Source organism: Plecotus auritus, assembly GCF_963455305.1.
Source record: "Plecotus auritus genome assembly, chromosome: 6".
Lineage (NCBI taxonomy): Eukaryota > Metazoa > Chordata > Mammalia > Chiroptera > Vespertilionidae > Plecotus > Plecotus auritus.
This window is the reverse complement of record NC_137773.1, coordinates 156931088-156955920: the sequence shown is the minus strand read 5'-3', so window position 1 is coordinate 156955920 and position 24833 is coordinate 156931088. Positions and strand designations below refer to the sequence as shown.

Here is a 24833-nt window from a genome sequence, read left to right as displayed (position 1 = left end):
CTGAGGTCTGCACATGAGATTACTATTTTCCCAGCTACCACTTTTTTCTGGACCTTATTTTGTTAAACGTATACACACACATACACACACACACACACACACACACACACACACACACACGCATGCCCTCCCCATGTTTGAAGTATAGTGCAATAACTCCTTTGCATTAAATCTTCCCAATCAAGGAAAGCCCAATTCTAAGGGGGTACACAGTCAAATAAGGGTAAAATCAGGCGGTTAGATGGGCAGGTGCAGAGCACAGCTGTAGCTCAGCTTTTCATCTGAAACAGAGAAGGCCGAATGCCAGATAAGAAGAATGAAGGGGCCTGCAGGGGAAGTAGACAGGGCCAGCCCAGGTCAGATAGCTTGTGACAGGAGGTTGATGTGATCATAATGGCAAGCTTCAGTCAATCGTTCCGCCAAATCATTTTTAGTACCATCTAGCAGCTTCCCTTGGGTATAGAGCAGGGAAAAAATATTTCCAACCAACACTTCTAGTGAGATATTCCTAAATTTTTACTAGGCTAAAATTTCCTTGGTTACAGGCCCAGGTGTGGGTACTAGAGCTTGGATGAAAGCTGGGCCACTTGGGGAAAGAAGTAGGAAAATGAAAAAAAGCATTCTTAGTTTTCTCTAATGCCAATTATTGTTATAGCAATTAATATCAGTAAGTATAAGCTGGTAACGCTGTCGAGTAAAGCAGCAAATATGTTTCAGTTTCTTTATTAGTATTAAAATATAACTGATATATAATATTGTGTAAATTTAAGCTATACAATGTCTATTTGATACACTTATATATTGCAATATGATTACCATCATAGTGTTAGAAAACACCTCCATCACATCAGGCACTTATCATTTCCTTTTTTGTGATGAGAACATCTAAGATCTAGTCTCTTAACAGCTTTTCAGTATATAATACAGTATTGTTAACTATAATCACAATGGTATTAGACTTCCAGAACTTACTTAACTTCTAGCTGCAAGTTTATACCCTTTGACCAACATCTCCCCAATTCCCTACCCCCAGACCCTGGTAACCACCACTCTGCTCTGTTTCTGCAAGGTTGGCTTTTTTAGATTCCTCATATAAGTGACCACATATAGTATTTGCCTTTTTAAAAAATATATTTTATTGATTTGTTTACAGAGAGGAAGGGAGAGGGATAAAGAGTTAGAAACATCAATGAGAGAGAAATATCGATCAGCTGCATCCTACACACTCCCCACTGGGGATGTGCCCGCAACCAAGGTACATGCCCTTGAACGGAATCGAACCTGGGACCCTTCAGTCCGTAGGATGACGCTCTATCCACTGAGCCAAACCGGTTAGGGAAGTATTTGCCTTTCTCTGTCTGACATTTCTCCTAACATAATGCCTTCAATGCCCATCCATGCAAGTAGCAGGATTTCCTTATTTCAATGGCTGAATAATATTCCATTGTATATATAACCCACATCATCTTTATACATTCATCCCTTGATGGACACTTTGGGTTTTTTCCTTATTTTAACCATTGTGAATAAAGCTGCAATAAACAAGGGAATGCAGATATCTCCTCAGTACCCTGTATTCATTTCTTTTGGCTGTATACCCAGAAGTGTGATTGCTGGATCATATTGTAGTTCTGTTTTTAAGTTTTTGAGGAACTTTATACTGTTTTCCACAGTGGCTGAACCAATTTACTACATCCTCACCACCTCTTATTTCTTGTCTTTTTTATATAGCCATTCTGACAGGTGTGAAATGATAGCTCATTGTGGTTTTAATCTGTATTGCCCTGCTAATTAGGAATGTTGAGTATCTTTTCATGTACCTACTAGACATTGTATGTACTTTCTAGAAAACTATCTGTTCACTCTGCACAATTTTTATTTAGATTGTTTGGGATTTTTTTGTTATTGAGTTGTATGAGTTCTTTATACATTTTGAATAATAACCATTATCAGATAAATGGTTTACAGATATTTTCTCTCATTCAATAGGTTACCTTTTCATTTTGTTGATTGTTTCTTTTGTTGTAAAAAGGCTTTATATTCTGATGTAGTCCCGCTTGTAGATTTTTGGTTTTTGTTTCTTGTGCTTTGGGTATCTTGGTTAAAAAGCCACTGCCAAAACCCATGTCAAGGAGCTTTCTCCCCATTTTTTCTAGGAGTTTTATGACTTCAGATCATATGTTTAAGTGTTTAAGCCATTTCAAGTTAATTGTGAGTTTTGTAAAATGGGCATCTAATTTCATTTTTCTGCATTTAATTTAATTTTAAAAGAATAGCATCAGGGTTGCTCATATTGGAAACCATGGAAGAGAGAAAACAAGATATGCAGGTCTAGTTAGTTGACTGAGTTTTTAACTGGCTGATTACTATGAATGTTTCTCCAGTCCTATAGCAAGATTAAGACCAATAACAACCATTTTTTCTAAATCTGATTCTATAGCTATGTGTATCTAAGGAAAAGACACATTTTTAAAATTGTTCCCTAAACAGATCCATCTGCAAAATAAACATAGCTTACCTGCTACTCTTGCTTTAACAGAGGATATGAATACATTTTCTTTAGTGAAAAAAAATTTGTACATTTACTAAATAGTTAAGTACCCATCTAAGTATGTTCTCCTATTATTATGCTCTAGGCATGACTTCTATAGATGCTATTCCTGGTTTGTAATAGTTGGTAGGAAGAAGAACATATTGCCAACTTCTCCAAAGAAGAACCTAAGTAATCTTCTCCAAAACTAAGAGCTAGCAATTCCACACAGCAAATCAACCCATTCAGCTACTAACAGGTACATTTTGTAAATTGCTTTACCTTGAAGAACTCAACCGAGAAATTTGCTATTAAAATTTAAATATTCTATGGGAACTTTGATGACACTTCTTCATGGCTGAAGTAGGCATTTGGAAGTATTTTCCAGATTAAAATGGCCATGCTCTGTAATATTGACTATAGAGGTCTCAGGTAACTATTTTTCATAAATTGGAACAGATTCTGTTTTCCTTTCCTAGGAAGATCATGTCTTTTCTCAGCCCACCTTCCTGATAGGTTAAGGTTTTCTCCTATCAAGCTTCTCAAATGTCATGATGTGAGGATGCATGGGACTTGGTTGGAAAGTCTTGGTTGGTAAGGAGGATTCTTCTAAAGCTTGGGAGCCTCTTAGGGGGACCTTGCCAAAGGTGGAAGCCCCTGCCTTGACTTTTCCAAACAAGTCTGAGCCCCCAGGTATTTTGCTGGAATCTCTATGTTTAGTCTTTTAGACCCGACCTTGTAGAAGCATGTGCTTTCTCAAGGATACTTACCCTGCTGATTGTATCTAGAGGTTAATTTTAGTTCAAACTGTTGTTATCATAAAAGCCTAAGGCAGGCAGGCAATCAGGGCTGTTTTGGTGCCTCCTGCCAAGCAGCCCCTTAGCCTCTCTTTCACAGAAACGTGTGTCAGAGTAATCCATTCATCCATCGCTCAAGGTCTGCTGGTCAGAGTTGAGATGTCTCATGAGATGTCTACATTATCCAAAAAGCAGCAGAACACTAAAACCATAATAAGTGTGAGAGTATATTTACAGTCCAAGTGCTTGTCAGAAAGTATAATCTCAAATTCATCGCACTTAGGACTTAACAAAATTTTGGTCAAGGGAAATAATATTTCTGGAAAATTGGCTGGAGAACAAATAGTCCACCCGGTCCTCTAACATTGAAAACAGCTTATCCTCAGACTGAACCATATCACTACAGACAGATAGATAGATAGATAGATAGATAGATAGATAGATAGATAGATAGATAGACGTATGTGTGTATATATACATATATACATATCACCTCCTTCTCTATACCCTCTTTCTCCAAGGGAAAATTAAACACTTCTTTTACTGAATCACACTGGTATTATACCACCCACACACACTGGGGAATATTACTAAGGAATATTGTTGAGAACATCATTCATGACATATCCTACGTCATCATAAGAATGACCTACAGGAAAAAATTATTTTCAACAATTAATAGATTGCTTCCTTTGAAAAAAATGCTTTGTTTTACTTTGCATATATGAACTGTGTGTTGTCACTGTTTTCCTCTTTTATTGATTGCCTGAAAGTTCAGAGACAAATATTGGGACAGTTCCACCAGGATCTTACAGTATATATTCTGTGTTTTAATTTTTCCCCTAGCTTTACCTTTTTCTCTACAGGGTGTCCCCCCCCCAAAAAAAATGTATACACACTTTAACAGCTGATAGCTCAATTTTGAAAATGAAATGTATTTTAATAAACACTACTTTTATAATTATAATTATAAATAATTATACATCTTTTGGGACACCCTATATATTTCACCTTTTTTCTCTTAAAGGCCCATAACCAGCCTTACCATGCCATACTGAGGGAGTTGGCATGGTGGTGAGAAGGGAGGGGAGATAAGACTTATCGTAACATAAAATGAAAAGTATTATTCAATATGTTGAACTGTACATTCTAGCTTCTTAATCAAAATTCTGTCTTTCCATTTAAAGAGACTGTAGGATAATCAGTTGTCCAAGAGTGACCAGAACATCTATGGATCATGGTGAGAGGGAAAAGTAAAATCCAATACTAAATAAGTATTAAATGGACAATAGATATAGCGGATGCTTTTCATGTTCCATCCAGACCCCTTCATCAGGTCACTGCACCCACCCTACTGTGTTGGCTATTCATGGCCCACAGCAGCCTCCTCCTCCAAAGAATTGCCTTCATTGGAACAGAAGCCACCTCACCCAGATTACGTCACTGTCCACCACCACCCACAAGCAGAAAGTGGCCAATGACAAGACTCAGGTACATAAGGTGGGATTTCAAGGGGGAGCTCAGCTCCATGGTGCAACATGTGCACCACAGATGTCCATGGGATGAGGCTCCACTAAACTTCAGTTAAGACCACATCCTGTCTTCTTCCCTGGCCCTGCCTTGCTTCCTTCTTCCCCTTTTTCTAAATATAACCCCTAACTAGGTTGCTGGCACAAGAATCTGCAAGTCAGGCTCTGCTCCTAGAGACCCCTACCTAAGACAAAAACAAAGTCCCATTTTCACTAGATCATACGCGGCCTAGAACAAATGGTTTACCATGAATGCAAAGACAGTCTCATCTGCTGGCTGATGTACAGTCTCGGTGCCCTGCTGGCCATGGCTCCCCTGCTCTCCCCATCCACCAGGTAACTGTGCAACAGCTTTTCTCTGGCTCCAGCAAAGAACCAGCCTCTCTTCATTGTCTCCACATACCCATTTGCCTTTAGACTGTTCTACATTTAAAAACAAATTCAATTTTTCAGTTTTCTCATCATAGAAAGTTCAACCATAAAATTTTAATATGTTCATCTTTTTAGGAGAAAAAAGCTTATACCATTAATGTGTGGAAATTTTGGGTAAATATTGCACTGAGCATTAAACGTGGGCTTCAGGCCTCTTTAGTGTAATAATACTATCTCCAGCTGGTGGACAATCCCTGGTCAAGACAGGCACTACTGTAGAGCGAGGACAGACAGATGGGTCAAGTGCTACTTCCAATATATTTCTCAGATGAGCCTGGAAAAAATCATTTATTACATTAAATAAATACAAGAAGCCATATTGAGGTCATGCAGCCACTTACAAATCAGGACATCTGAAAATGTGACACGTTGATGTGTGCATGGACCATCAAAGCAGAGGGCCAGCTCCATAACAGCTACAGAAGACAGCTAAAATGTGGTGAAATTATAGTTAATTTGGATGGGGTGTTGTTGTTTTTTCACTATACTTTCAACGATTGAGGTTAAAAGGCAAATGTTATAAAAGCAGCTAAGCTGCAAGTGTCATTGTTCTGTAACTCAGGAATCCATTTATGTCCCCTGGAATGGGATCAAAATTCTAGAAACCACAGTCACATCTTTCTGGTGAACAATTTGCCTTGAAATTCGTCAGATTGGACAAAACACAGTGGCTTAAAATAACAACTTTTTTCATGGTTTCTGTGGGCCAGAGAAGGCTTGTCTTTGCTCCACAAGGTCTGTCTGGGGTCTCAGTTGGAAGACCTAAAGCCTGGGACTGGAATCTTTTGAAGGCACATTCACTCTCATATGGCAGTTGCTGCTGGTTGTCACCTGGGAACATTACCTTCTCTCCACACAGGTTTCTCCGTGTGGTCACTCTGCATGTTAGTTTGGGCATCGTCACAGCATGCAGCTGGTTCCCAAGGTCAAGCATCCCAAGGAGAGCCAGGGAGATGCTGTATTCTTTTGATGACCTAGTTGTTCTAGAAGTCACATAGCATCCCACCCAAGGTCCCAAGCTTCCCACCCAGATTCAAGGAGAAGAAATATAGGGCCGCTTTTTGGTGAAAGGAGTGTTAGTCACATTATAAAAGAATATATAATATGGTACAAAATATAAAAGAGTATATATATGGTACAGCCATCTTTGGGAAATATAATATGCCACATCTAGATTACTAACATAAAGAGAATTTTGGAATATCCAGCTTGAATGTGCCATTCAACACAGAAAAGTAATATTACAGAAAATATTAGCAAAAAATGTAGGTGGCAATAAATCATATTATGTATGAGACTCATGACTAAGTCAACTTTTTATCCTGTCTCCATGTCTTCAAACACATCCCATCATATATCTTTTAGAGACTTGAGTTTTTAAAACCTCTGAAGAAAATGTGCCCAGCATGTTCTAAAACTTGTTGCAATAAAACAAAGCAACGATAACCCAGTGTTCAATTTTATATATCTTTGACCAGGAAAATATTGTCACCTCCAGGTCTAGATGCTCAGCTATCCAGTCCCTTGCCTAACGAACAAGTTGAAAAATGGCCCCTTTCTGCATTCCAGATCATTAATTGACCTGGTCTGAACTTTGTCATAAAAGGTTCTTGGACAGCTTTGCAGTGGGAGGCAAAAGCCATCATCACTTGAGTATCCATGGTCCCCATTGCCACAGCGTGCTCTGCACTGGACAGGGTGATTCATGCATGGCCAGCTTGGACTCTTTTCCACCCAAACAGAAACTTGCAAGAAAAGAGCATTACAACCTTGGCTGCCTCTGCACCGTTCCCCTCAGTTCTCCATGAGGGTTGAAATGGAATGCCTGCCCAGCAGCCTTTCGTCTGCCCTGCTGCTGTTACACGGAAACATGCTTTATGCCTGATGTGGTGAGGGAGGGCAGATAGGCATCACTGAGATGATGGAGAGGTTCCCTGCCTTACCTTTTGAAATTGCCAGGTTCCTATTACACCTGAGCAGTCACTGATGTGACCTGTGAAGTGTGACCCAGCGCTGGGTGGGCACAGGCTGCGCATTAAACTTCAGCTCTTATCCAAAGAGTATGTTGGGAGATTTAAAGCCCCAAGTTCCTAATTTAAAGGGCATGAATGCATCACGTTGATCCATCAGACAATGTTACAAAACAACTCTATGACCCATTTGCAATTAGTTAAGGATTAAGAAGGAGAAAAATTTCTCCAAAGCCCAATCTTTTTAAATCTTTGAAATTTCCCAGGGTAGCTGAGACAATAACCCTTGCTCTCAAAAGTTTCAACAGTTACATTAAAACAAGAGTGCCATTTAGAAATAAAGCTAATGTGTGTTTAGGTAGTTTTATGTGTTGATGTTTTTAAGAATAACTGCTTGGAACATTTGCACATTAGAAACTGGACCCCAAAGTGACAGATCTAGGCATAAAGAAGACTTTTAAACGAAAACTGACTTTTATAGAGGTCAAATGCCAAAAACATCTATTTCTCTCAGCTCTAGTGAATATTTTAGGTTTAAACATTTAGAAGATTATGAATAAACAGATATAGATTAGCCCAAGGAAATAGCTATAATATATAATTTATAAAACTCTTTGACCTTTACACATAGATTTGAAGCTAGCTCCATAAGTCATCTTGCTGACGGTTAAAATGATTGCTGCATGGCTGAATAAGCACTCTTTATGGGGAAAGAGTTTGCCAGCCTGTGGGCTGGGGAACAGGTGTATTCTACAGTCCCACTGCCAAAACCCAGATGACTCAGTGAGATTCAGTAATGAAAACAGTGCTAGTCTGTATCTGTCCCTGGCTGATAAGATCCAGGGAAATGCTCAAATATTAAGGTTGTATTCTTCTCCCCTTACTGTTCTCCAAGACAGCATCTGGGTATATTAGAAGTATGGCTTGCTTGCATGACCTTGTGGCAGTGTATGTGGAGGAAAATAAAGTCCTCAAATTTTCAGTGTTCTCTGAAGACTCTGTGCTATAAAGAATTGGTCTCTGCCTTTCCCTGCACTGTGACACTGAGCCAATGGATAGGAGAAGAGCTAATACTCGTGTACTCACCCCTACATGGGGTCCATGGTTCTGACCATTTACCTGTGGTCCTCTAGCATCTTCCCCCTGAAAACCCTTAGCCCTCTTGGCTCTTTTGCATCTCCTCCACAGAGCACTCAGGAATACTCTTGGTGCTCGGCTTTCAAGCACAGAGGACAGGGAACTGGGAGCTCTGTCCAAGCTCATGTCTTCCTGCCTTCTGCCATCACCTCTGTGCCATCGCTTCCAGACTTACTGCAAGTGACACTAAACAGAAGCTATAGTTCTCACAGGAGCCAAGAGCTTCCCCCTGACTTGTCCCAGGAAAGTGGCCCACTTGACCTTATGTCTTCAGAGGTTCACGACTTCTCTGGGTGTTACTAAAGTCACTCCCTTACACTGAGGTCCAGCCTCAGAGGGTCAGGTCAATTCATTCTCATTTGGCCACTGTTTCTCTCCCATAATCCACTTGAATGATCAAGTCCATAAGGCCTAGATTTTAACATATTATAAAATTCCTTTCTCAACACCATTTTTCAGACCTATTGTTTTGCTATGAAAGTTTTAAGATAAATATACTAGTATGCATTAAACCTCAAAGCTGGTGGATTTACCTTGAAGACTTTAAAATTTCTGGAAAAGGCTCTTCAGCATCTGTACTGTTTTTTGAAAACTCATGAGGTGATTCCAGCCCAGCCTTTCCTTCCCTATGACATAAGCCTCCTGGATCTGGGGATAGAGCACTACAGAGACACATATTTTAAGAGGATAGAGATTTAATATTTATACAACAGAATCTCTGCTAATCTCTTGGCATAGGAAGATACCTGAAATAATATTCACCTAGTATTAATTATCACTCTATCAGGATGGTGAACTTGGGGATGGATATTTTTGCCCTTATTGTCTTATTTTTTAACACAGTTCTTTTCTTAATACCCATCATTTTTATCAAATAATACCTTTAGAAAGTAAAAAGACAAAGTATGAAAAAAAGCACATTTATAAAGGTAACCCAAAGAGTGAATAATGAAAAGTTGAAGGTAGTCAATAACAAGGGAACAGTTAAATCAGTCATGATATAGCCACTTGATGGAATAGTATGTTTCAGTAAAAAGCATCATTATGTCCCTAGTTGGTTTGGCTCAGTAGATAGAGTGTTGGCTAGTGAACTGAAGGGTCCCAGGTTCGATTCTGGTCAAGGGCACATGCCCGAGTGGTGGGCTCAATCCCCGGTAGGGGGCGTGCAAAAGGCAGCTGATCAATGAATTCTTTCTCATCGTTGATGTTTCTCTCTCTCCCTCTCCCTTCCTCTCTAAAATCAATAAAAATATATATTTTTAAAAGTATCATTATGAAGTTCCACGTAGCAGCACAGAAAATGTTAAGTAAAACAATGTGAATAAAAATTATATTTCTAAAGTATATTTATAGAAGCATAAAAACATAAATATTGTTTACAATATCCCATTGCTTAATATTTTAATTATTTCTCCTCTCCCAAAGTTTTAACTAGTGAATTAAACATTTCAAAGTCATCAATCCCTAAAGGTACAAAATTGAGTGTCCGCGAGATAACAATGACTTACTTGGGTACATATTATCTCTCAGCAGAACAGCACAAATCAGATATTGGCTACAGTCACCTCTTTGACACATACAGATGTGGTTAAATTAGTTCAGCTATAGGAAATGTGGGAGCTACTTTGTAAATAGGAATAAAAGAAAAGAAATGGGGTGAATCCAGTGGCAAATACTTTCTTTGTACAGAGGTGAAAATCTTCCAGGAGAGTAAGGTAGGCAAGTCTTGTTTTTCTGTGGAGTTTCAGTCATCGAGAACTTGTAGCCACTGAAACAAATTATTATATCAACTAGAGGCACGGTGCATGAATTCGTGCATGGATGGGGTCCAGCTGGCCCTCCCCAATCAGGCCGGGCAGCAAGGGGGAGGGGATGCGGGAGGTTGGCCAGCAAGCCCCACCCCCAATTGGGGAGCTGATCAGGGGTGGGGCCAGCTGGGGGGAGGGGCTGCAGGTGGTTGGCCCAACTGGCCCTGCCCCCTGGTCGAACTCCTGGTCAAATTCCTGGTCAAGGAGACGATTTGCATGTTAGCCTTTTATTATATAGGATAATATTAAATTAAATGCCAAGAAGGAGAAACTTACCATGCAGAATTTACAGGTGTCTTAGGCAGATGAAATAGAGAAGAGGTTTATCCCTTAAAATTAGTGGGTGCAAGCTGAGTCTTGAACAGTTGTGGGGAGAAAGAAGGCATAATTCCAGGTGTAAGTTCCTACTCTTCACATGATAAATAGAAGAGTAGGAATGTGATCTGGCACTAAAAAAGAAGAAAATTTAGACAGATAAGTAAAAAGTAAATCAAAATATATGAGAAATGATGAGTGACTACAGTGTGATTATTGAACTATTAAAGATAGCTTCTGTCATCCTAATTTAGAGTTATTACACCAACTCTTATGTTAACTCTTATGTCAACATAAAAAGCCCCCATAACATGGATCTTACTGGAATTCTTCAACCTTTGAGAAGACCACTTATACGTATTGTGGACCCCAATAGCCATAACATCCTGACAGTCACCCCAACCCCTTTCCTAACAAGGGCTCTAGTAACATGCCTATACAAGTGACTTGGTTGGAACAATGGCTAGAACCTTGTCATCTTTCTGGTACTCTTGCCCTACAGGCAAATAGTATAAAGGAAGTGATAACTTTTTATCCATTATAATTTATTCAACAAATATAAGCTGAAGTCTTACCATGTTTAGACTATTCTAACATACTGGATATAGTGGAGAACAAGACAGGTTCCAGTTCTCATGGTGCCTACATATTAGCAGAAAAGAGAAACAATAAATAAGCAATCAAATAAATTTGACAATGGCTAGTTTCACAATGCTGAAGAGAAGCCTTCAATAATTTCACCTTAAAGCTAATTTGAGAAGGACACAGTCAACCATACTGATCACATTATGCCCTTTGGATGACAATATCTTAAGCAGGTAACTATGTGTGAGTGTGTGAGTATATGCATGTGTGTGTGTATTCAGTTACTGTAACAGAATCATAACTTTGCTATGAATTTCAACATCATCATACCATCTCATACAAAAACTGCTCCAGTTTTTCTGATTAGCAACCTAAGAGGCATTGGAAGAGGTACTGTGCAAAATACCAGGTGAGTAGTACATACCTCTATCCTCCATACACTCAGGATCTAGTGGTGGAAACAGGCAAGTTTATACGTAACATAATAATAGAAGAAAAAGTGTAGGTCCTAGAAGAGAGGTAAAGTCCAACTGTCATGAAAGCAGTGAGGCCAAGAGTGGTAGAGAGGTAGAAGCACAGCCACCACTTCTCTCACATTTCTGGAGCCCCAGAAAATGTCAAACTAACAGAATCAGCATCTTTCAACAGCCCAACGTTAGGATCATTCCCTCCTACTGGGTCTCTTTCCTGTCTGTAGATCTAGAATTGATACAATAGGTAGATCTAATAGAGTCAGTAGCTAGAATAGCAAATTGGAAGTTAATGGGACTAGATTCTTCTAGGAAATTTAGTAAATCCTTCACTCCTGTTTTTATTTCTCCATCTACAAAATGAGGCAACAGATTGAAGCCATTCTTCCCTCATGTGGGGAGGAAAGGGGAAGAAAACTAACAGAGACTGACCCCTTATTTTACACAAGATCCTGCATTAGACTTCATATCATGTGTCACTTAATCTTTCCAACATCTCAGAGTGGTGGAAATGACTCCATTTTTGTAGATATGTTAAAAGAGGTTGACACCCTTGCCAAGGTCACACAGCTGTACAAGAGTCAGGATTTGAAGGCTATCTGTCTGCTCCTAACCTCTGTGCAGCTAAGCACCACCCACTAGATTAATTTGAGCTCCTTATTAGAAAGGCATTATGTGGGTCCAAGACATGAGAAGCAATATGAAAAAACTGTTATAAATGTGAATAAAAGGCCGTCTGTGAATTTTAATTTTAGGATGTAATAATCAAGATGACATATGTTTTATACTAGTAAATATACAGTTCAAAATAATTTTCTACTAGTAAATTTTGTTTTAAGAAGTTTCCTATAATTATGTCCACGAAAAGAACACTGACAGAATTACATAACCTCTGAAATGAAGGAAGGGTATAAAGAGAACATTGTTCTGCCTGGAGGAGAAGCAGAGTGTGTTAAATATTCACACACCAAAGAGTCTCTACAGGGGCCAACTTCTCTCCCTCCCTCTCCAGATCCTCCCACTCTCCTGCTGTCCTGGGTCAGCAGGATTCACCTAGCTCTTCTCAGTTCCTTTTACAACCTAGCTACCCCTCCATTTTTCCCTCCTGCACTGCTGTTTAAGGACCTAGAGTATCCAAGGATATAGAAAACTTGATGGCAAATGGGACCTGAATAAACACAGCCAATTACAACCTGTGTAGTTATGAGCTAATTATTTTGACCCTCTGAGACTCAGTTTCTTCTATTATAAAAGGAGAACATAATATCTACCTCTCTGTGGTGATATGATGAAGTGGCGGGGGGGGCACTTCTGATGTTTGCAGCTCAGAAAATGCTTTCCCCTTTCAGAACCAAAATTTCCAGGTAAGAACCAAAAATACTGAACATGTCACTTCTACTTCCTGTTGTTATCCTACTTATCCTCAGCCCTGTGTTGAAAGGAAAGAAGGTGGCAAGGTTTTGGTAAGTGGAACACTGGTTTGCTGCTCTCAAAATTGGCAAAGGCAACCCTGGAAATTTGCTACCTGAGAAAAATTTACTTTGTTGATTATGGTTAGAAGCCAACTAAGTCTTTGCTCCAACACTTGTCAGCCATATGACCTTGGATAAGCAAAGTCATATGTCAATCTGTAACTTGCAAATAAAACCACTACTGGCCAAGCCTCCCTCAAAAAGGGAAGTTGTGGTGTCTGATGCCATGACGGACATAAAGGCACCACCTATGCTCTAGTCATAACTTTAAAATGATTGGAACAGCCTCGGGGCAGAAATTTCAGGAGAAGGAAAAGTGGACCTGTTCCCAGTCCTGGAAAGCAAATTACTTGTACCCCTGAAGGCAAAGAGTAAGTCAGAATTCAAATTGTTAATAAGACAGATGACTTCCAAACCTTTTCTCAAATCTACGTCAGTACTGGTTCTCCAAAGACAGTCCGAAGCTCACTTCATAATTCACACTCTCTACTTTTCTTTTATATAATGCTGATCAATGCAGCCAATGTAATTTCAAAATCCATAGAGGAAATAAAAATTAGCACTCCAATTACATCTTACTACACACAAAAACCTTCAAGTCAGGAGTCTTACTCATCTTTTCATCCAGTATTTAACACACTCAGTACAAAAATAGAAGCTCAATAAAAAATTGCTGAATGAGTGACTAAATGAAAATCCGTGTGTGTGTGTGTGTGTGTGTGTGTGTGTATAGTTGGTATCAGTGTGATAAGCTACCAAATGTACATACCTCTTATAGCGCTTGTGTGAGCACTTATTACAAATTAATAAAATGTTTTGAATGAATCAAGAAATTTCATTAAGTACAGTTGACACAATTAAAGAGAAAAACAAACATTAATCATACTGCTTACTCTAACAGTTCTTCAGCTTTTCAAGCCTTAATTTCACTTCAACAAATTGTGTCCTTTCTCTATAACAAACATACAGACCTTGGCAGAGGCGCGGGTACCAATATCGCCATTGCCTGTGGAGCATTATAACCATACCAACTACCCAGCCAGTCAGCTCAGACCTCATGCCCCTCACAAGCTTAAGGACCTCAGGCCATAGATTTTAACACTTTTTATGAGGATGAAATAAATTATGGCAATGCCAGGCCAGAAATTCACATGGTACACAAGCTTTACAATGCTCAAACCCAGCATCTGTTCCAGGGAATCCTGCCTCAGATGCTATAGGTGAATAGAGATGTGGCCATCACTGTGCCCGTGTGGAGTACAAACACCCTTTGACTATGTAGTGGAGGCGCTGGCTAAATATATCTGGCCACCTTTACATTGGAAAACTTCCCCAGCAAGTTTTTTTCTGAATGATGCCTGAACCAGCACCACTGGCTACTACACCACAGGACTTAAAGGAGGTGTACGGCTTCATCCAGCACTTTTTTTTTAAATATATATTTTATTGATTTTTTACAGAGAGGAAGGGAGAGAGATAGAGAGTTAGAAACATTGATGAGAGAGAAACATCAATCAGCTGCCTCTTGCACACCTCCTACTGGGGATGTGCACGCAACCAAGGTACATGCCCTTGACCAGAATCGAACCTGGGACCCTTGAGTCCACAGGCTGACGCTCTATCCACTGAGCCAAACCAGTTAGGGCTCATCCAGCACTTTGTATTGATGAGACTTGCATTGCTGAGTGGGAGTGATATTGAGTGTCATTCAATGACACTCACCAGTTCAAACCACTTGCTGTGTAGCAACCTGCATGTCCTGAGTACTTTCTACCCACCAAGGGTAGAACCATAAGATAGAAAACCAGTCCCATTTCCCTTAATTTTTAATTATACTTTTTTTTACTTTTATTTTTCATTTACTCTTCAATGCATCAATAAAATTGTGTGTTGATATATTCAATTTACTCTCTTAGTGTCTGTTTTCTTCTCTGCTATTCCTCTACTGAAAAAGTAAATTCAACAGCTCATTATGTTGCAGAGGGAAGATACCAATTTCCAGCTCTCACTTATGAAATATAACATTGAGTAGGGAGTGTTGCTTTTAAGAAAATGTGGGCAGAGAAGAATCAAGAGAACATGAATCCTGAGTGGGCTAGCCTCTGGTTGTGTAAATGTAAGTGTCCCAATCCTTCTGTGCAACACTGAGGACTGCAAATGAAATGGAGCTTAGTCATTTGTTTTTATGATTGATTTGATCTTTCTAAACTCATTGCTTGATGATACTGAAAGAGATGTAAGAATGGATTTGGGGGAGTGTCCTTTATCCCAACAAAAACAATTAGAAACACTTTATGTAAATTTTTTATCAAGTTTTCCTTTGTCAGAACCTTCAATCACTCAAGCATTCATTCATCACTTTGGGTCAAATTCTTAGTGGGGGGAGATATATGAGACAAGGTCCTTTCTTTCAACTCAAGTGGGGAGAAACAAACACATAAAATAATAAGATCATAGAGAAGGAGTACTTAAATTTAGCTAAGAATTAGGTATGACTTTTCAAAGGTATTCATGTCTGAGAAGTTCAAATCTCCTTATCAGCACCTCAAGGAAATGACCTTAGAATGTAGCAGAAAACCTCTGACATCAATTTGCTTATTTGTAAATTTGAGATGATTATACCTACCTGACAAGGTTAGTGTCCACAGAAATGATAGATGCTCATCAAAGTGTCACAGGAGTGTTACCTATAGTTAATATCCTCCTCTGATCTTTGCCCAACACCTTCCACACAGAAGCAAGTACTTTAGAAAGTGTAGCACCTGTTCATACAGCTTCAAGCATTTGAAGAAATGAATGTATTAGCGCAGTACCTAAAATTCAATATCTTGAAAAACTTAAGTGCTTCTTATTTTTGTTCTAGCCTTGTGCATTTTTTTTAAGAAATGAACCATGTTTTGTTGAGGGCAATGCTATCATATTCATCTACACAAACCCAGTCAATATGCATTGATTTGTGCTTTAACATTCATAAAACTATGGCTCAGTTTAAAAGTAATCTCTGTATTTGGGTCTTTTTTTATGCCACAAATGAACAGCTAATAGAACTCTAGTTAATAATGGCCACATCCGAGAGAACACTAATGCAACAGCCTGACTGACTACAAGGAGACTTGGAAGAAACATAATTCATGTTATATTCTCATAGCAATTTATTTTTCCTCTTACATTTTTCTGGAACCCACTGTGTGTAGACAGATAAACTAGGTAATATTGGGAGATGCAAAGTATCCTTAGATGAATTCAAACAAAAACAATCACAAACTTTGATACTGCTCCTTTCCCGGGGTGAGATCAGTAACACCACTCCCTGGATAGGGGCAAGCCTGTCACTGCTTTGATCAAAGAAGTAACGTTCTGTGATTTCTGAGGCTAGGTCACCAAAAGCCATGCAGTTCCACCTGGCTCTCTCAGAATCCTTCCTGATGCTCCCTCTTGGAACGCTCCCACTGACAGCCCAGCCACCTCACTACAGAGGCACCTCCACATGGAGAGGCCACGTGGATGTGCTCCTCCTGTCAACAGCTCCAGCTGAGCCCAGCCTTTGCATCATCCTGGCCCATGTATCAGACATAAAAATAAAGAAGTTTCCAAATAATTCCAGTCCCCGATCATCTGAGCCATTGCTCAGCCATTTAAGTCTTTCCAGCTGAGGCCCCACATTTTGAAAGAAAAAAACATCCCCACATACCCTGTCTGAATTCCTAACCCCTGTTTGTTATTGTATTGCATGTTGAGATGCTTTCTTTTGCAACAATAACTGGAAATGGTGGTTCATAAATGCCATAAATGGTAGCGATTAAAATATCTAACAGTTAAGTTACCTAAAGAGATATGTGTTTTCATGCTGGAAGCTATACAGAGCTTGTCTAAATAAAAAGGGAGGTTTCTGGAGAGCAAGGCTGATCTCAATACCAATAAAAGTTTTTAATGAGATACTGGAATAACTCACGCCCCCCCCCCCATATCTTAGGATGCACACATAGTATTTTAACTGCATTTGCTAATTTACCAGTCAAGTCAGAAAGACAAAAAATAAAAAAATCATCATTTTTTGACTGTCTCATCTTGGTCAGTTCAGTCCCATCCTCTAGATATGACAGATGAATTGGAAAGCAAAATGCAGGTGAGTGGCATTATCTCTGGTAACTAAAATGTCAACCCTGCTGTTATAAAATTACTTAAGAAATAATATCATGGGTTCTTCTCATGTCGTACAGGAAAATGCAAACTCTAAGTTTTAAAATTTCAGATTTTAATGCATATTAAAGGACAAAGACCACAAAAATGTAAACTAAATAATATTCATAACTGCAAAAATCTGTCTTTTTTAATGAATAAAATACCTTTTCATTGTTAAGACTTCCCCATAGCCTCAGTGTAACTCAACATTTTTTCCTAAAAGACTTTTCATTATTAATTAACTTTCATAAAAGCAGAAGACATCTCCTTGTGCACCGAAGGTTGTAATTTTCCAAAGCTTTGACTTTTGTTTAATACCCCGTAAAGAACATTGTATATTTTTGCTGAATTTCAAAATGCTACCATTCTATGAGGGAAAGAACTAGGTGCTAAGTGAAATGTGAAACCAAAGTCTTCCTTGGAAACATGCTCCTCTGAGAAAAAATTAAAATGTGCCAAATATATCCCTACAAATAAAGAAAGGACATTCTTCCTGATATCTACTCCAAGAATAACCTCCCTGGGGAGAATTTTGAAAAGATTTGAGCATTTTAAATGTCCTGAACTAAATTAGTTAATTAAAAATATGGGTGAGCATAGTCCACTGAGGTTAAAGGGAGAAGAATACTCAGCAATCGTTTATAATAGTGCCCTGTTCAAGGATTTCAAGATACCTGATTAACAGTGGCAATTCTCATTTAGATTCATTATCTGATGGAGCAGAGTTGTTATTGATCCAACAGTTGACCTCACTGCAGGCTTGGGGTGTGACAATAATAATTTCTCCATACGGTGCCTGCAGTCATTGACAGGTTGAACAATGATAAGATGAAACAGATGATTAAAGAGCCAATCCCCAAAAACTCTCATTCCATTTCTAGTGATGTTTCAGACTTCCCACATGCTTCATTTCTTACTTTTTTATCCTTCCTTCTTTATTTCTTCCTTTCCTCTCTTAAAATGATTTATTAAGTTTCTGAAAAGGAGGTTTTAGTAGAGTTAAAATTGTTCGAAATTGCCCTAACTGGTTTGGCTCAGTGGATAGAGCATCAGCCTGCGACTGAAGGGTCCCAGGTTCGATTCCGGTCAAGGGCATGTACCTTGGTTGCGGGCACATACCCAGTAGGGAGTGTGCAGGAGGCAGCTGATCGATGTTTCTCTTTCATCAATGTTTCTAATTCTCTATCCCTCTCCCTTCCTCTCTGTAAAAAATCAATAAAATATATTAAATTAAAAAAATTGTTCGAAATCTTTTCCTCTACCCCCTTAGATTCAGTGACTTGGGGAATGCAAATTTAACTGGCAAATGACCCATCAGCAGGAGAAAAAGAATACAAGTGTATTAACAGGTTGCATGCACAGGAGTTCACAGAAAAGAAGTGAAACTCAAGCAGATAGACCCAGGGGTTCATATTTACCATTTTAACAAAGGGAAGTAGGTTGGACTTTGAGGAACAATAAACTGTAGAAAAGTGACTAGGAAATATGGGGAAAACTAATGGAGGGGAAGAGTTATTTTAGTAAGACTTGGTAGTGCAGACTCAGTGCAGAGTATAGTGATTAGTGTTGCTCTCCTATTCCTGGTACAGGGCAGGGAGACACCTTCACAAAGAGAAAGGCATGCCCTGCTGTTAGATCAGGGGAGGGCAAAACACTCTTCCTATATCTTTTTATTCTCATTTGCCTTCCACCTAAAATAATCCTTGTGCCAAAGTGGCATATTTGGGGTTGAAAAAATCTGGACCCCTTCAAAATTCTTACTTTCACTTCAACATACATATCTTAATAATAGTGACTAAGAATGTCTCCTATATTCACTATATAAAATGGCAATTTAACACAAGGGGGGGAAACTTGACCAAATGGTCAGTTTAAAAGACTATAATTTTCATGAATAATGGAATGTAGACAGGAAATCAATGCTTTCAGAACTTTTTCTACTAAAAATTCATGAAATGTCTGAGAGCAATAGGCTTGAGCTACATCAACACAAAGCTGAAACATTTGGAGGAGAAGAACAAAATGCAAGCAATTATCCAGATACCTTGTCTACACAAAATTCAGCCATCCAGATGTTTGCTTTTCCTAGACCAAACATCTAAATGATTGATGGAATTCCCCTCATTTCTACTTGTGTATGTGAACATCCCTTACCTACTCTTATTTTAACAATGAACACATCCCCTGAAGTCAGACACTAATCTGTCTCTTCTACCCAACTTTTTTTCTTCTTTTAATTCAATGTGTATTTTTGTAAAGAACCAATTAAAGAAAAAAAATAGTAAATTGTATCTTCTTATTTTAGAGTAAAGTAACTATAGAGCAATGGCTGGGTGGTTTGAATTTTCCTTGCAGCATCTAGCACACCAGGTGTAGTCAATAAACATTAAGCCATCAAATAAATCAGAATTCCAAACTGTGGCCTGCCTTGAAGAATATGTTATAGTTAGTTGCTTTTGCAGCAGGGTGAATTTTGAAAAAAAGACTCAATTGATTTGCTTTTCTCAAACCTTAATGTGCATACAAATCTCCTGGGATGTTGTTAAAATGCAGATTCTGATTCAATAGGTCTGGGTTGAGGCCCTAGACATTGTGTTTCCATCAAACTCCCAAATTACACTGATGTTGCTGGTCCACAGCTGAGTGGCAGGTAGGTTTATTATTGCCAAGGAAAAAAGACTAAATCTGCCCCTTCACCATTTATAAAGAATATCCATTGTAAACAATAGTCCAAATATATTTAACTAGAGGCCTGGTGCACTAATTCATGCATGGATGGGGTTCCTCAGGGTGGCCTGCAGGGATCAGGCCCCCACTCTTACCCTTGGCCTGGAGCCACCCGCTCACCTGCTCTACCATCCCGCCTCGGTTCCACTCTCGTCGGGGCCACCGGCTGTTGCCAGTGCTGTGTCGCAGACATCCACCATGTTCTGTGCCAACCCCTGATGGTCAGCACATGTCATAGCAAGCGGTTGAACTCCCGGTCTCCCAATCAAACTCCTGGTCGAACGACCACCAAGAGGACAATTTACATATTAGGCTTTTATTATATAGGATTATTAAAGGAAATTTTTAAATAAAACATCACTGTTTTTAAGTCTGAAATTTTTTTTAAATTATTGATTATGGTGTTACATATGTGTCCTTCTTCCCCCATTACCCCCCCACGCCCCCACTCATGCCCTCAACCCCCTGTTGTCTGTGTCCATTGGTTAGGCCAATATACATGCATACAAGTCCTTTGGTTGATCTCTCCCCCTTACCCCCACCCTCCCCTACCTTCCCTCTGAGGTTTGATGGTCTGATTGATGTTTCTCTGTCTCTGGAACTGTTTTTGTTCATTAGTTTATGTTGTTCGTTATATTCCACAAAAGAGTGAGATCATGTGACTTATCTTTCTCTGACTGGCTTATTTCACTTAGCATAATGCTCTACAGTTCCATCCATATTGTTGCAAATGGTAGGAGTTCCTTCTTTTTTAGCTCAGCGTAGTATTCCCTTGTGTAGATGTACCACAGTTTTTTAATCCATTCATCTGCTGTTGGGTACTTAGGCTGTTTCCAAATCTTAGCTATGGTAAATTGTGCTACTGTGAACATAGGGGTGCATATATCCTTTCTGATTGATGTTTCTAGCTTCTTGGGATATATTCCTAGAAGTGGTATTACTGGGTCAGATGGGAGTTCCATTTTTAGTTTTTTGAGGAAACTCCATACTGTTCTCCACAGTGGCTGCACCAATCTGCATTCCCACCAGCAGTGCACGAGGGTTCCTTTTTCTCCGCATCCTCGCCAACACTTGTCGTTTGTTGATTTGTTGATGATAGCCATTCTGACAGGTGTGAGATGGTATCGCATTGTCGTTTTGATTTGCATCTCTCAGATAATTAGTGACTTTGAGCATGTTTTCATATGACTCTTGGCCTTCCTTCTGTCTTCTTTCAAAAAGTTTCTATTTAGGTCCGTTGCCCATTTCTTGATTGGACTATTTATCTTCCTTTTGTTGAGTTGTATGAGTTCCCTGTAAATGTTGGAGATTAAGCCCTTATCAGTGATAACATTGGCAAATATGTTCTCCCACGTAGTGGTCTTTCTTGTTGTTTTGTTGATGGTTTCCTTTGCTGTGAAAAAGCTTTTTATTTTGATGTAGTCCCATTTGTTTATTTTCTCTTTAGTTTCCATTGCCCTAGGAGCAGTATCAGTGAAGAAGTTCCTTCAGCATATGTCTGAGATTTTGCTGCCTGTGGATTTCTCTAGTATTTTTATGGTTTCCCGTCTTATGTTTAAGTCCTGTATCCATTTTGAGTTTATTTTTGTGTATGGTGTAAGTTGGTGGTCTAGTTTCATTTTTTTGCATGTATTTGTCCAATTTTTCCAACACCATTTATTGAAGAGACTGTCTTGACTTCATTTTATGTTCATGCCTCCTTTGTCAAATATTAATTGGGCATAGTGGTTTGGGTCAATTTCTGGGTTCTCTATTCTATTCCATTGATCTATATGTCTGTTCTTGTGCCAGTACCAGGCTGTTTTGAGAACAGTGGCTTTGTAATACAGCTTGATATCTGGTATTGAGATCCCACCTACTTTGTTCTTCTTTCTCAGGATTGCTGCAGCTATTCAGGGTCTTTTTTTATTCCAGATGAATTTTTGGAGAGTTCGTTCTAGGTCTGTGAAATATGCCATTGGTGTTTTAATGGGGATTGCATTGAATCTATAGATTGCTTTGGGTAGAATGGACATTTTAATGATGTTGATTCTACCAATCCATGAACATGGTATGTTCTTCCATCTGTTTTCATCTTCCTCTATCTCTTTTTTCAGTGTCCTGTAGTTTTTTGCATATAGGTCTTTTACCTCTTTAGTTTATTCCTAGGTATCTTCATTTTTTTGGGTAGGATGGTAAATGGGATTGCTTTTTTAGTCTCTCTTTCTGTAAGTTCACTATTGGTGTATAGAAATGCCATAGATTTCTTGGCATTAATTTTGTATCCTGCTACATTGCCGAATTCATTTATTAAGTCTAATAATTTTTTGATGGAGTCTTTAGGGTTTTCTATGTATAGTATCATGTCATCTGCGAATAAGGACAGTTTTACTTCTTTTCCAATTTGGATGCCTTTTACTCCTTCTTCTTGTCTGATAGCAATGGCTAGTACTTCCAGTACTATGTCGAACAGGAGTAGTGAGAGAGGGAAGAAACAAGCTGCTCTTCTTGTCCTTCTGGCAGCCCTATTATACATATGTTATTTTGTTTTGCATTGTCTCAAAGCTCCCTTAGGCTCTCCTCCTGCTTTTTATTTTTTTTTCTCTAGTTGCTATTCAGATTGGGCTTGTTTCTGTACCTGTCTTGTTCCTGTTCTTAGGGGAAATGGTTTTAGTTTTTGTCCATTGAGTGTGATGCTGGCTGTGGGTTTATCATATATGGCTTTTATGATGTTGAGGTATGATCCTTCTATTCCCACCTTGTTGAGAGTTTTTATCAAAAAAGGGTGTTGGATTTTGTCAAATGCTTTTTCTGCATCAATTGATATGACTATGTGATTTTTTTCTCCTCAACTTGTTTATGTGATGTATCACATTTATTGATTTGTGGATATTGTACCATCCTTGCATCCCTGGTATAAATCCTGCTTGGTCATGGTGTATGATCTTTCTGATGTAATGCTGGACCCTATTTGCTAGGATTTTGGCATCTATGTTCATGAGGGATATTGGCCTATAATTCTCTTTCATTGTGTTGTCTTTATCTGGTTTTGGTATTAGGGTGATGCTGGCTTCATAGAAGGAGCTTGGAAGTGTTCCTTCCTCTTGAATTTTTTGGAATAGTCTGAGGAGAATAGGTTTTAGTTCTTCCTTGAATGTTTAGTATAACTCTCCTGTGAAGCCATCTGGCCCCGGGCTTTTGTTTGCTGGAAGCTTTTTGATGACTGCTTCAATTTCTTCCATAGTTATTGGCCTATTGAGATTTTCAGAATCTTCCTGATTGAGTTTTGGAAGGTTGTATTTTTCTAGGAATATGTCCATTTCCTCTAGGTTGTCTAGTTTGTTGGAATAGAGTTGTTCATAATATTTTTTTAGCAATCCTTTGTATTTCTGTGGGGTCTATTGTTATTTCGCTTCTATCATTTCTGATTTTGTTTATTTGAGTCCTCTCTCTTTGCTTCTTAGTGAGCCTGGCTAGAGGTTCATCAATCTTGTTTATCCTTTCGAAGAACCAGCTCTTGGTTTCATTGATCTTTTGTATTGTTTTTTTGGTCTCTATGTCACTTATTTCTGCTCTATCTTTATTATCTCTTTCCTTCTCCTCACTCTGGGCTTTTCTTGTTGCTCTCTTTCTAATTCTTTGAGTTGTAGCATTAGATGATTTACTACCATTTTTTCTTGTTTTTTGAGATAGGCCTGTAGAGCTATAAACTTCCTTCCCAGGACTGCTTTCATTGTGTCCCATAGGTTTGGGATTGTTGTGTTTTTATTGTCATTAGTTTCCAGAATGTTTTTAATTTCTTCTTTGATCTCATTGGTAACCCAATCAATATTTAATAACATGCTATTCAGCTTCCAAGTGTTTGAGTGTTTTGGATTGTTTTTATTGTAGTTTATTTCTAATATTATGCCATTGTGGTCTGAAAAGATGCTTGGTATGATTTCAATCTTCTTGAATTTGGGGAGACTTTGCTTGTGACCCAGTATGTGGTCTATTTTTGAAAATGTCCCATGTGCACTTGAGAAGAATGTATATTCCACAGCTTTGGGGTGAAATATTCTGAAGATGTCAATTAAGTCCATCTGATCTAGTGAGTTATTTAGGATTATTGTTTCTTTGCTGATTTTTGTCTAGAGGATTTATCCAGTGATGTCAGTGGTGTATTACAGTCCCCTACTATGATTGTATTGTTGTCTATCTCTCTCTTGATATCTTCCAGGAGATTTTTTATGTATTTGGGTGCTCCTGCATTGGGTGCATATATATTTACCAGGGTTATATCCTCTTTTTGTATCGATCCCTTTAGTATTATGAAGTGGCCTTCCTTATCTCTTGTTATGGCCTTCACTTTGAGGTCTATTTTGTCAGATATAAGTATTGCTACCCCAGCTTTTTTTTCATTTCCATTTGCCTGAAAGATATTTTTCCATCCCTTCACTTTCAATCTGTGTGAGTCCCTTGTTCTGAGGTGGGTCTCTTGTAGACAGAATATATATGGGTCATTTTTTTTTTTTACCCATTCAGCCACTCAATGTCTTTTGATTGGAGCATATAGTCCGTTTATGTTTAAAGTTATCATTGAAAGGTACTTGTTTGTAGCCATTTTTATTTTTTGAGGCTCTGTTCCTTCTTACCTTTTTGTTTCTTCTTTTTACAGCATTCCCTTTAGCATTTCTTGCATTGCTGGTTTGGTAGTGATAAACTCCCTTAGCCTTTTTTTGTCTGTGAAGCTCCTGATTTTCCCTTCAATTTTGATTGATAGTCTTACTGGATAGAGTATTCTTGGGTTGAGTCCCTTGCTGTGCATCACTTTGTATATCTCCTTCCATTCCCTTCTAGCTTGATGTGTTTCTGTTGAGAAATCATTTGATAATCTGATGGGAGATCCTTTGTAGGTAAC

The 24833-nt window shown here is 38.7% G+C and overlaps 1 protein-coding gene across 1 annotated transcript in view; it reads left to right on the top strand.

Annotated features, from left to right (window-relative positions):
• The first annotated feature begins 1149 nt into the window (after positions 1-1149).
• Positions 1150-24833, top strand: part of LOC308250295 (prothymosin alpha-like) — a 154333-nt gene continuing 130649 nt past the window's right edge. The window contains exon 1 of the mRNA XM_080672753.1: positions 1150-1340. The gene's annotated coding sequence lies outside the window, so the exon portion shown is untranslated. The remainder of the gene's footprint in view (positions 1341-24833) is intronic.